We start from the raw sequence: 12672 nt of genomic DNA on the forward strand, positions 1-12672 counted from the left end.
GATGGTCAGCACCACTCCCAGAGAGCTGGGCTGGGGTGAGGGGTGGCTGTGGGGGAGATGGGGCATGCCATCAGTGCTTGCCACCAGCTGACTGCTGCTGCAGGGTGTTGGCAGCACTGTGCCCTCCCCTCCTCCATGGGGAGTTACAGAATGGCTGTGAGGCTGGCTGGAGATGGGGAGCACCTCATCATCCTGGTCAGGAAGGGGTGTTGTGTGCCAGCTGTGATCCTGCTAATGAGCTAAACAGTCTGCAGTCATTGCTGCTGGGATTTCACAGTTAGAGGGGAATTTGGGAATGTCCAGACCCAGTGCAGGAATGTTCATAAAGAAGCCCCTCACTTGCGCCGTTCTTTTTCAACTCAGTGTATTAAACAAGATTTTGGCCTTGCTGCTGTTGTAGCTAATTGGGAAGCTCTTGTGGACACCTACAGGCATGGAGCCATTACTGGTGGGTGTAACTGGTGTGCTGGTGAACGTGCAGGGATGTTGCTCCTGCCTCCTCCTGCTCCTTCTCCTCTCTTGGCACTTGCCTTAGGAATGTCTCCACTGAGGAAGCAGAGATCCAAATGAGGATGCCCTGAGGTGGAGTGTCCATCAGCCCATTTGGCATCCCTGGAGACCTAATTGGTTTTTAAGCATCCAGTATAATATGTTCTGTTAGCAGTGTGCTCTCACCTTGGGAAAAAAAAAGGTGATTTATGGGCTCAGTATTTCTCCTTTTATTAGGAGGAAGTGCAGAAGTAAGTTGAGGATTGTTTGAAGATGTCAGGAGGATTGTGATGAAAGCGTTGTGTAATGAGATGTAAAGAGTGAAATCTGTGTCATGCTGTGAAGAAAAGTGCTCATAAATGACCCAAAATGGGCAGCAGTGGAGCAGCGTGTGGTCAGATGCTGGCCCCAGGACTCTGCAGGTGATGCACGTGCTCCTGTGGTTTGGAGGGCTTTCCTTTGAACTCTGGATAGACATAATACAGGCTCCTGAAAGTGAGCACTGTGCTTATGTGTGTGCTTGGAAATAGAAAAACTAATACAAAGTTGTGTTCTAATGTGAGTAAACTGCAAGGTGTGATTTAGCAGGTGATAACAAAAAGCTGGGTAGAGATGACATTCTACTTACATGGCATTCATGCTAATATAACATGTTTGGTTCCCTAAATTAGAGTAATTACTCACAACAGGCCAGAACTATGAGTATGCATGCTCATATTTTTACAGAAGAAAGCAATGGAGGCTTGGAGATTAATTAGGAAGTGCAGCTTGAAGAGGGGATCAGTTTTAAAGGGTGGGCCTCTGAGCTCCCCACCCTGCTTTGGGGCCATACCAGCAAGTCTTTATTCTCATCCAAGACAGACTCTTGATTTCATTTATTGCAGAGGTTTTTTACTCTGTATACTAGCATGTGAGAAAGTGGCAGTGAGGCTCAGCCAGTGCTGCAGATCACCAAGCTGTGCTCCAGAGGCAAACAAATGTAATTCACAACACATTTCTTCTCCTTTATTCTACTGAGTTACACAGAAAGAATTGCCATCATAGCATGTTTTGCATGTCTCAGATCATAAGGTTTTCTTTTTCACTTATAGGAATTAATAGATTCATAAGGTTTTATTTCTTATTGTAGAATAAACTGAATCGTAGTTAAATAATGGAAGAATAACTATTCAATTATATTGTTATTTAGGCTCTTATTATTATAAGATAATATGTTCAGTCTACATTTCTAGTCCCCTTGCTTTGGATACTTGTCCCAAATGTTTCCAGCCTCTGACAAATTAAGCTGTGGCTGTAGGAGCAGAGATCAATATTGTTGATGCTGGCAGTAGAGAAGAGTCCTTTTGTACTAAGAATTTGCATCCCGTATTTTTAGTCTTCTGAAGCTGCCATTTTAAACATCATCTGTGACAGTTTTTTTATAGTAACCCATTGATCAGATGTTCAGAAATTGGCCTCACAGATATGACATCAGAGCAGTCTCTCTTAATTTTCTGTTTTTCCATAAATCATGTTGGCCAAGGAGTCAGAGTTTCTCTTTTCTCTTGTAATAGGGGCACATGTGTGTGTGACTGAGATGGAAACTATTTATAATGATAGTATGGAACTACAGACAAGTTAGAGCTGCAGAAGAGGCTCTTGGTTTTATTGTCTCTAATTCTGGAAGGGCAATTTGAGTTCAGAAAACCCTTCTGTTGAATGCATTCTGTTGATGTTGGTGTGTAGGGTTAGGAGGGTTTGGTGCAGAGCCCCACGAGTGAGTGAGTTTGTCCCTCAGGCTGGCACTGACACATCCTCTGTACCTACAGGCATGAGGGAGCCCAGGCACATGGCTGTAGGGGAAATTTAAATGAGCCACTCTATCAAAGCAGAGATATTTAGGAAGATAGGTTTCTCATCTCATAATAAAAATTAAATACAAATTCTCCTAAATGCTAACTGCTCAACTTTAACGAGGCCCAGAATGCACCTTTCCCTCTCCACCCCACCCTCTGCATGACACAAACTCCAAGTTCCCAAATTGATGGTGTTTATGTTTGAAACATTTTTCTGATGTCTGGCTCTGTCAAGACTAATTTTAGCATTTCTAAAGCTGGGTAAAAATACAGCCTCATTACTTTGATGTCAGAGCATAGTTTACTATTAGTATATTCTGGGGTTTATCATTTTAGTCATGTTTAACACAGCTACAGCAGGCATGCACTATTAAATCTGGCTTATTTTACATTCCTGTCCGAAATTATTTATTTGGAACAATTTCCTCTCTATCAAAAGACACGGCTAATGCTGAGTTTTAATGTGTTATTTACACACAAAATAACCTATTTACAACTCAGTATCTGCCGCAGGGAGAATGAATGGGGCAGTGCTCCCTTCATCCTGTTGTATCTGAGTTTAACAATCTGGATTGCTAATAGAACCATTTATCACGGGGTGGTAATTTATTTTATGTTAGCTGCACAGGTCTCCCTGCCTCTGATCTATGGAAATACTTTGTATATAATGAAGTTCAACAAGTCATTTGCTGTAAACATGGGGAAGCCAAGCTGCAGAACTAGTAAGACTCTGGCTGTGCTTTTTTCTTTTTTTTTTTTTTCCAGGAGGTAACGACCCTCCTCTGGTATTAAGGCTTCAGTTGATGAAATACAGCTCTTTGCCCTGTGTGTGCTGTAAAGGCAGAGTGTGGGGCTTTTCTGCAGTGGATCAGAGATTGGGATGGAGTTTGGTCACTTGATTTATGGGCTGGCAGGAATGCTTAGTTCTGCAGAAGTAGCACACTCAGCCCTTTCATAGGCAGAGGAGAAGGGCAGGGAGCACCTCCCATTGCTCTCCAGAGGTCTTCTGTAAGCAAGCCCCAAGTGGCATTGGCAGGGAGTCCTTGTGCAGCTCAGCTTGTCTTAGTGCTAGATTATGGGAAGACCATGTAAATGAGGAGGAGGAAATGCCAGCATCCCAGCAGACCTCAGTGTGCTGAAAAAATATATAGTTTGTGTGGCCCAAGACTCAGACAAATTAGAATGAGAACAGCCCCAATGAAGTCATCTCCTCTATCCACCCTGGAGGGGCAGGGATCTTCTTAAAGAATGTTTTTCATGCAGTTCACATTTTCCAGGAAAGGGAACATAACCAGTAAAAGCACATTCTTAGCTTCCCTGCCCTGCACTGCTTTGCTGTGTGCAGCTTAAAATGCTGAGGTGTGTTCAACAGAAAAGCTGGGATTGGCTGCAGGGGAAAAGAGGGCAAGTGGTTAAAACTGAATGATGGGGAAATCCTGTAATTCAGACTGAGAAATTATCCTGACATCCACTGTCTATTCTCATGCATCTACAGCATAAAGTTCATTGGCTCTCACCTTGGGTAGGACTTCAGTGCAGCACTGCCACAGGAGCAACTGCAGTCAAGAACTGTATTTCTCCTCTTACTGTTTCTGCCAGCCTTTCATGAGAAGAGTTCTGTTGGGTCCTAAAGTGAATTTCTTTGCTTTTGGAGCCCTTCTGAGTGGACTGATTGCCTGCAGTCTCTTGTGTACCCACTCGTGTCCCTTTGGATGTCTCAGGTGCTCAGACTGGTGCAGTGCTGAGACTGTTCCTCAGTCATGGAATATCAAGGACAGTGACAAGTTTGCCAGCTTTGTCTTGTGCTGGTCACCTGGCACCTGCTCTTTGGGATAGTTTAGAAGGATTCATGTAGAAATGGATGAAGCTGAAGCCATGCTGCACCATTGTTGTGTTGGATGAGCAGTGTCTGGTTTGGGGGCCTGGCAGGGAGCACTCTGGAGCAGCAGGTTTAGTTCTTCAGTTACAGTGACAGAATTTTGGTATTTGAGATTGCCACAAACTGTGCTACATGGCTTTCTTTCTGCCTGCCCTTTCTCTTTTATATGTGGCTTGCAGTGCTGTCTCCCTAGTTTCTTCTTTGAAAGAGTCAGCCCAGGTGACCCTTTGCTTTGCTTAAATGAGCGATTTGAGGCTGACTTCTTGTTTTTGTTTTTTTTTCCTTGTGGGGGAAACTCCTTGCCCAAGCCTCTCTACTGACTTTGTGTGGTGCCAACCCTGTGGGCAAGGGTGTGACCTCAGAGTGAATAACCATTAATGTTTATTGAGTTTTTGGTTCAAGTTGTGTAGCCCTTACATGATGCAGCAGCTTTATGGTTAGACTTGATGATATTAAGGGTTTTTTCCAACCCAAATGATTCTATGATTCCTAACATCAGCTAGTATTTACCTGATTGTATACTGCTACCCCACACTGTTATAGCAAAATTCCTATAATTTCAGCTTGTTACAGATGCAAAAGTACTTTTGAAGACTGAGTAATTTTATCTCATTCCTAACCATACTGCAGGTCTGCATGCCAAGTTCAAAAGCTTTTATGACTTTAAAAGTTATTCTTCACAGGCTGATGACATTGGTTATCTCAACCATTAAGTACCACCTGGAAGACCTTTGTATTTTGTGAGTGTATCATACTATAATTAATAATAGTTGTAATGATAATCACTTCAACATTTATATTACTTTGTAAGTTCCATAAGTTTATTCTGGCAAATACTGATAAGTCTTTTTTTTCTGAGGACCCATCTCAGACTTCATTAACGTGCCCCTCAGAGGGTACTAAATAAAAGCTTTTTAACTGATGCTAAATTTACCTGTTGTGGATTGGTCAGTTGTAGTCAAGTAAGAAAATCCAGTGGAGATGATGGATTATCTCCTCTGCCAGCATGTCCCCATAGTTTGAATTTTTATATCTCTGGAGCTTTTTGCGTGAACATCTGTGAATTTGCACAAGTTTTATAAATCAATTCTCCCAACACCACCCATTAGCCCTGGAGTTTGATCCTGCCATAATCATGGAAGGACAAAGGATGGGAGTTATTTTGTTTGAAGTTGGCTGTCTGAGTGTTAGGGGTCTAGTTTGGGATGCTTTTGCATTAGGGTGGATTGAATCCCATTATCCAGATGCCTCCTTTATTCCCTTGAGGGCTTCATGCCTGATTTAATGTTAGGTGGAAAGATCCCAGTCTTCCCAACTTTGCCAAAATTGCAGAGTGGGGTGAAAGTGAGGAACCAAGGTGGACCTAGATTCATGATTTAAAGCCCTTCATTCATGTTCATCAGTCCACAGCCTGATGAGCAGTCTGGGAGCCCTGACTGCCAACTCTGAACTGAAATCTCACCCCATGACTTCTTAAGTTAGAGGCAAACTCAAGACCAGATGTCAACACAGCCAGGGACGCTCCTTCCCAGAGCTGCTCCTGCTTTACAGAGCATTGGCAAAACTGGTGTTTCAACAGCCCATTCAGAGAGATGGGAAATTTTAAATCCCCACTAAAATACAAGGAAAAAACCATAGTAAATTCTCAAGGCTACAAAAAGCTCCTAAAAATAACCCAAATGGAGGAAGGCTATTAATGCAAAAGTAAATAATTATGTTAAGGGAAGCAACTAGAGAGGCCAGTTGTGTAAATCACTTTAAGGGGAACAAGCGTTAGATAAAATCCATCCTTTTATCACACAGATTTAGTCTACCATTGGGTGCTAAATAATTGATAGGGTTTGGCAGAGCATTCCATGGCTGCCTGCACAGAGCAGTGGGACTGCTCCTGAGGTCAGATGAGTGGCAAAGAAAAATGTTCCTAGAAATGCTGTGCATCCAATTCCAGCACCAAGAAACAGGGCTTGTACTCCCAGCACCTCCTGAAGAATTTCTGCATGGCCTTGAGAAGGCACCCACAGACCTTGCAGTGAAAAGAGGATTTGTTCCTCACCTTGTTAAACTGCCCCCCATGAAATCAGATTTTCTGTTTTCGTGGTTTTGTGTGGTGATGAGTGAGGTGCAGAGGCCTGAGAGGACACAGCCAGTTCCACTGCACTATTTTTATTATCTTTTATAATTAGAGAAGATGAGTTATGCTGTCTGGTGGCTTTGGGGAGCCCAGGGCTTGTGGGGGCATTTCTTGCTTTGTGCAGCCCTCACACTGCCTCAGCACTTTAGCATCTGTGTGCATATGAACACTGACAGGACAGGGAGAAGTCATTGCTCCCATTCTGTAGACAGGGAGCACAGGGGATTTTGTCCAGGGCCAAAGTGGCTGAAATGGGCTGAGCTTTTTCAGAGGAATGCCAAGAAGTGATTATCTCTGGGGCTTCAGAAGTTTATGTGTGGTGTACACAGATGACAGTACAGAGCTCTTAGCCCAGGTTCCTTGGTTCACCATATCCACTGGCAAGCCCTTCCCCTCTCAGTGATGTGCCATGTAATCATGGTCAGATGACTCAAGTCCTCATGCCCATCTGCCAAACGGAGGCGTTGCTCCTTCCCCTTCGGGAGAGCTGAGCCCAAGCTGTGTGTGCATCATCCGAGAGCGTCACGATGCAGCCGTCAGCTCCCTGCTCGCCGTTGCATAAGGGTGTGGAAGTGCTCAGTAGCACAAATAGGTTATCACTGAATTTAAACTAATTCAGCACTGCCTTTGTTCTGTACCTAGCAACGTGGGCTCATAATTCAGGGCTATGGTTTTTTCCAGAGCCAAGTGAGACAAAAATTGCAGAAACCTTAAATTCTGGAATAAATCGATATCCCATGAATTCTGTGTGGGGACTATGCTTGACAGGATGAGTTCTCTGATCTTAATGGTAATGACAGAGAATAAATCTCAGCCAAGATTGTAAATTTAGCTATTGAAGGAATGAAGGGGATGTAGTATTTTCATGCAAACTTCTTCAGGATTATGTTAAATTCGTGACTTTATATGTGTTGGAAAATGACCTAAACTGGGTGTTCTGTGACTCCCATAGTGGTGCTGGGTTGAAATCAGGCAAACCTTGCTGGAATGAACTGAGCAGAACTTTGGGCACATAGGCTGAGTCCAAAATGAAAATAAATTTAAAAAATTGAATGTGATCCCATATGATCACAAACTTGACTGAAATCAGTTCTGTCTTTTCAGTGGTTTGTTAGAGAGCCCAGTGGGGGTTTCTCTCCTCTTTTTTTAATACCTCTTTCCTTTTCCTGGGATCCCTGATCTTTTTAAGACCATCCCATTGAAAATGCTTCCAATTGTAAGTAAATCATAAATAAGAACAGGAGTATTGTAAGCAAAATATTTATATTTGCTGCCACCAGTATCTGATTTTTAAAATACAGTGACATTTGCAGGGATTTAATGGTGCCATTTTAGCCAGAAAGCTGTTCTGTTCTCTCCTCTTAGAGTGATCAGCTCCTGACTGACAGATTTTCAGAAAAAAATCACAGCTTATAACAGATGCATCCCTAAGTAAACAGTTAAAGTAGATGTTTTGATGGCTTCAGTTGTATTGATATAAAAGATCAGTGTCTGACATTCCTGAAAACTATCCAATAGAGGAGGTATCTTCTTCTAAGCCCCTGGTCCTGTGTGTGCTGCTTCAACAATAGTTTAATAGTTTTAAGAAAGCAGAGATTTTGTGCATCTGACAAGGTGCTCTGTGCCAAGAGAGAGCAATAGGCAGTCAGCACTGCTGACCCTGCAGCCAGAATGTTGGGTAATATTTAGATTTTTCCAAAATGAAATTTTTGTTCTCTTAGTGAGGCCTTAACTTTATCTTTCTCACTCAGTTTTTGTTCCTGAGGCTCATCCTGATTTCTGGCTGCTCTTTGTGGGATGGACCAGCAGTGATGGGAAGAATTTCCTACATCCTGACTGGAGTGAATATCCCTGCTCTGTGTTAATGTGTGCAAGTGAGGCTTGAGGTTAAGCCAGATCTGTTTGTGTTGGTTTGCAGGTACAGCTGGTGATGTTCTTTCAGAGGCATTTACAGCCACACTATAAAGTAAAACCAGAGAAACACAAAGGTGAGGACTTTAGGCATTGGTTTGCACGTCCTGTTTTAACGAGAGGAATTATTATGTGTTGTGGGAAGCTGATCCGACTCCCAGAGGCTGCTTGTGTGAAGATACCCAATTTTTTGGTGGCTCCCTACAGTGAGGGCACAGAACTGAGCCTGGAGAAAATTAGTTTCAGTTCCTGATGAAGTCCCAAACTTCCTTCATGATTTTGGGAAAGCTGCTTGACTTCCCTCCGCTCCCTCATTTGTATAATGAACTCGGGTTGTTCTTTGGGCCTCCAGGCCCATCCATCAGCATCTGGTTAGCATGTTTATGGCCTCAGTCACACAGAAACACTTAACAGGTCAGGCTGTGGGGAGATTACCATTTCCCACTGCCTGCAAGGGGGTGCTGCTGCCCCTGGGTGCTGCCTTACAAGGGTGACCTTGTTCATGTCTTAGGTGTCAGTCTGCTGCTGTCCAAAGGGGACAATAAAACAGTTCTACAGGGCTGGGAAAGGTAAGTTTAAGTTCTTACAGTGAAGGTGTTTTCAATATCTGTAGTGGAGAGACCATTTGGGGATATAGGGATTAAGTATTCCAAAAGGCCATGCTTGCTCTGAAGTGAGAAAGTTTTTAGGTGATCTTACCTGGAACTCAGCTGGAGAACATCAAGTTGTTAATAACACTGTAAATACTCTGTTTCAAAATAAGAGAGAAATTATTTTTCTTAGTTCAAAAAGTTACCTACATACATAGTCTGTGGGTGAACTCCAAGTACCTGGGTGGGGTTTTGGACACACCTGGATGAATTTACAGAAACTGTGGAGAGCTTCAGGGTTTACCCTGACCCAAGCAATAGGCACCCAGTAGGCATGTATATTCACCCAGTCTAGCAGTAGACAGTGGTCTTAGCAAAATCCTTTGTAATTAGGATGCCAGGTGATGGAAGGATAAAATCATTGTCACAGGATAATAGCTTTGGAGAGAAATGTAGTTTCAGCTTACCTTCCCATTAGTCTGCTGTGCACATGCATGCTCAAGTACTGTAATCAACTGCAGAGGAGCTGGCAGTGCTCTTTGTTTGGTGCAATTTTTTCCCTTGGAAAACTCCAGAGGAACTTTCCTGTGCTGTTACAAAGACGTCCTTAAAACATCTTTACTGCAGGGTCCTGTGTTTCAACTGCTGGAGCAGCGACTCTTAAAATAGATATGAGATGCCTGAATGTGTGAAAAACATTTGCATCTCTTTTTCTGAGCTCTGTGCATTCTGCATCACTTCTGCAAGCAAGTTAAAAGGGTTGAGAGTTTTGCAAATTTTTTGCTGCTTTTAATTCCACTCAGAACAATGTCTTTGCAGATGAAATAAGATCCAAGGCTATCTTTTGGTCACATAGAGTCACTGACACTTGAAACAGGCTGGATTTATATGTAGCTACTAAAAAATATATAGCAAAATTAAAGTTTGAGACACTGAGTTCACATGCATTGACCATTGTAAAGATAAGTAACAGCTGTTATAAGAACACTTAAATGGTTACCTTTGGGACATAAAAGGGATCTTTGAAGACAGTAAGTCTTAATACAGAAATGTTTACTCATAAAAAATACATTTGGAATGGGGGAGAGGAGCACATTTCCTATTAATGTGGGGTTTGCCTTTTATGGCGGGTTGTAGCAGGTCTTTAACCTCTGTAGCACTTGAGTGAGGATAGAAATGAGCTTCTCTAAGTATCAGCCCAAAGGGCCTTTCCTCAGTGCCAGTATCTGCAATGGTTTTAGTTTATTCTTCCTTTCTCTGACCATAATGAAAAATTATGCTTTTCCAACCTCAAAACCTTCCCATAGTTAAGTCCTGAGGGCAGAATAGAAATGTCCTCCTGAATTTTCTTCACTTAACCTTGTGTTTTGTGAGATACTGGGCTGATGGCCCAAACCAGTGGAGATTTGAAGGCAGTGTCAGCTGAATAAGGCACGAGAAGAGAAGAAGGAATTGACCCTTGAAAGCCATGGATACCACAAAGAAGGGTTGGTGTCTCTCTAGACACTTACAAAGGGTGCAGCTGTGCCCAGCATTCCAAATCTGCCTCTGGGTGCACATGGAGTGGATGGTAGCTCATGTCACCTGTGAGTTTTCTGGTAACAGTTCTGTAGGTAATTTTGAAATTATTTTCCAGACAATTACTGTGTTCAGTGAGGCAAAAAGAAAATGCCAGGAATATTTGATCAGTGTGACCCCCTTAACTAGGGAGGATGTGATTTCTGCTCCAAAGTTTTGCAAAATTATTGCTTGATGGGGTAGGACACAAGGTGCCAGTGGTTTCAGAGTAGCAGAGAGAAGCTGAGAGTCCTTTATGGAAATCATGGTAGACTATAGTCAAAAGATCTTACTCAGATAAAATGGTGTACAGAACAGCAGAAGTAGCCTGGGCAAGTTGTGCAGGAGGAGGGCTGAGCTGTGCAGAGGGATGAAGTGTAAGAAGAAACTGGCTGAGGGCAGAAAAAGACAAAAGGTAAATAAGCTAGAAAAAAGTACACGTTGTTGTGAAGATGAGGTTACCAAGGTGAGATGACTGGATTTCTGATGAACCTTTTCTCTAAGCCCGTGGCCCAGTGCAAAATTAGTTCTTCACATGCCAGTGACAGGGCAGAACGATTGGTGGGCTTTGTTATTCTTTTTCCAAAACATCATGCTCGTCCAGGCAGTAATCATTTAGGTAAGTAACAGAAATTAGGTTTTGAGTCACATACTGACCTGTCTTTGTAGTTAGTACAGCATGTTCTGGTCACGTAATGAGAGAGAAGACAGATTAAATGAAAGACAGGCAGGATTTTCATTCAGGAAATTGGTATGGTAATGACAGATATGGGGTCTTGGCATGTTTCAGATAGGCTTCATCTAGCCTCTTCAGGTAGCAGATACAAGCACTGCACTCACTTATATTCACCCAGTCAAGCATGAGGAGGTAACAAGTTCTCTGGGGAGGCTGGTATTTAATATCTGCCAGATGCCTGCTGGAGAATACTAATACAGATCCCAGATTTAGTGTGCCCTGGGAATGCAGATGGTTGGTAGCAACATGCCTGGCCCAACAGCCACATCTCCCTTAGCTCCATGGCAGAGCTGCCTGGATTTTTATCCCCTGCTATTTGGATTGTAAAAGTGATGGCTTGGTCAAAGAAACCTTTTACTGAGTTCCCTGGGAGGAGGGTTAGCAGGCAAGAGGGGGAATGACACTGGAGTTTCAGGGTATCACACTCATGGACAGGGGGAACAGCAACATCAGTTACCCTGGATGCCACTTGGGCCATTCTCTTGGGCAGGACAAGCCAAGAGCTGTGAGGAAGGATTTGAGCTCCAGGAGAAGCTTCAGCCAGCTCCTCCAGTGTGTGTATTCCCCTCTGAGACCCCAGCAAGGGCAGAGGGAGGGTGGCAGCCCTGTGGAGATCCCACAGCTTGTCCTCAGGTTGCAGCAAGGAAGGAACTGCTGTGAGTTTCACTTTCTTACCAAATAAAGGGAAAAAAAATCCCAAACCCCCGCAAGGCTACATATAAATCAGGGCAATAAAAGTGCCTGTGGTCACAATCAAATTATACAGTCTAAATCTATATAAAAGAACTGGAGCAGGTTCAGCCCAGCACTAATGTCCTTCTTGTTGTAAACAGTGAATGGGGGGTGAGGAGGAGGAGGGAGGGCAGGCACTGGGCTCCCAACACCAGCACACCGGGGAAACAATTTGCTGAGGTGGTTGAAGTACATGTTTTCAAAATCTGTTTGTGTCCATAAGGGTTTCAGAAAAGGATGTCGTCTGCTTACTCGGTAACTTGTGTGTGGCCTCTGAGTGGTTTCAGATGCTGGGCCAAAACCAAATAATGCCTCCTTTTAGGAAATCTGAAAAGTATGCACGCGTCCCAGAAAAGAACAGAGATTTTCCCTGATGTCCCATGCTCCTGCCACAACGCCTTGTGTAATTGTGGCACTGTGTGCTGTTGAGATGGAGAGAGAGAGAGGTTGCTGAGCTGTCTCTGCTAGAAACAGAGACCAGATATGACTTGAGCTTTCCTGAGACGAGTTAATAGGTTGTTTTTAATGGGAGAAAGGGCTACCAGGGTACATCGTATATCTTGAGAATTTAGCTGAATGCTGCAAAAATGTCCATATTAGGACATGGTCCTTACTAGAATTGAAATAACAGAACTAGTGAACTTTTGCAGTATGAAGAAATTGTAGATGAAGTTGGAATTTCTAATGGTGTAGAATTTTAAACTGAACGATTTTGCTGCTTTTCTGGGCATCCTGGTCATACTGATGAGTTCATAAATTTCTGTGGGGTTTGACTAATACCCCAAGGAAATGCACTGTCCTACTCAAAAGTG

At 43.2% G+C, this 12672-nt stretch overlaps 1 protein-coding gene across 2 annotated transcripts in view; it reads left to right on the forward strand.

Annotated features, from left to right (window-relative positions):
* The window catches only part of GLI2 (GLI family zinc finger 2), a 186230-nt gene that overhangs the window by 48200 nt on the left and 125358 nt on the right, over positions 1 to 12672 (forward strand). The window lies entirely within an intron of this gene.

This window comes from Erithacus rubecula (assembly GCF_903797595.1).
Source record: "Erithacus rubecula genome assembly, chromosome: 8".
NCBI lineage: Eukaryota > Metazoa > Chordata > Aves > Passeriformes > Muscicapidae > Erithacus > Erithacus rubecula.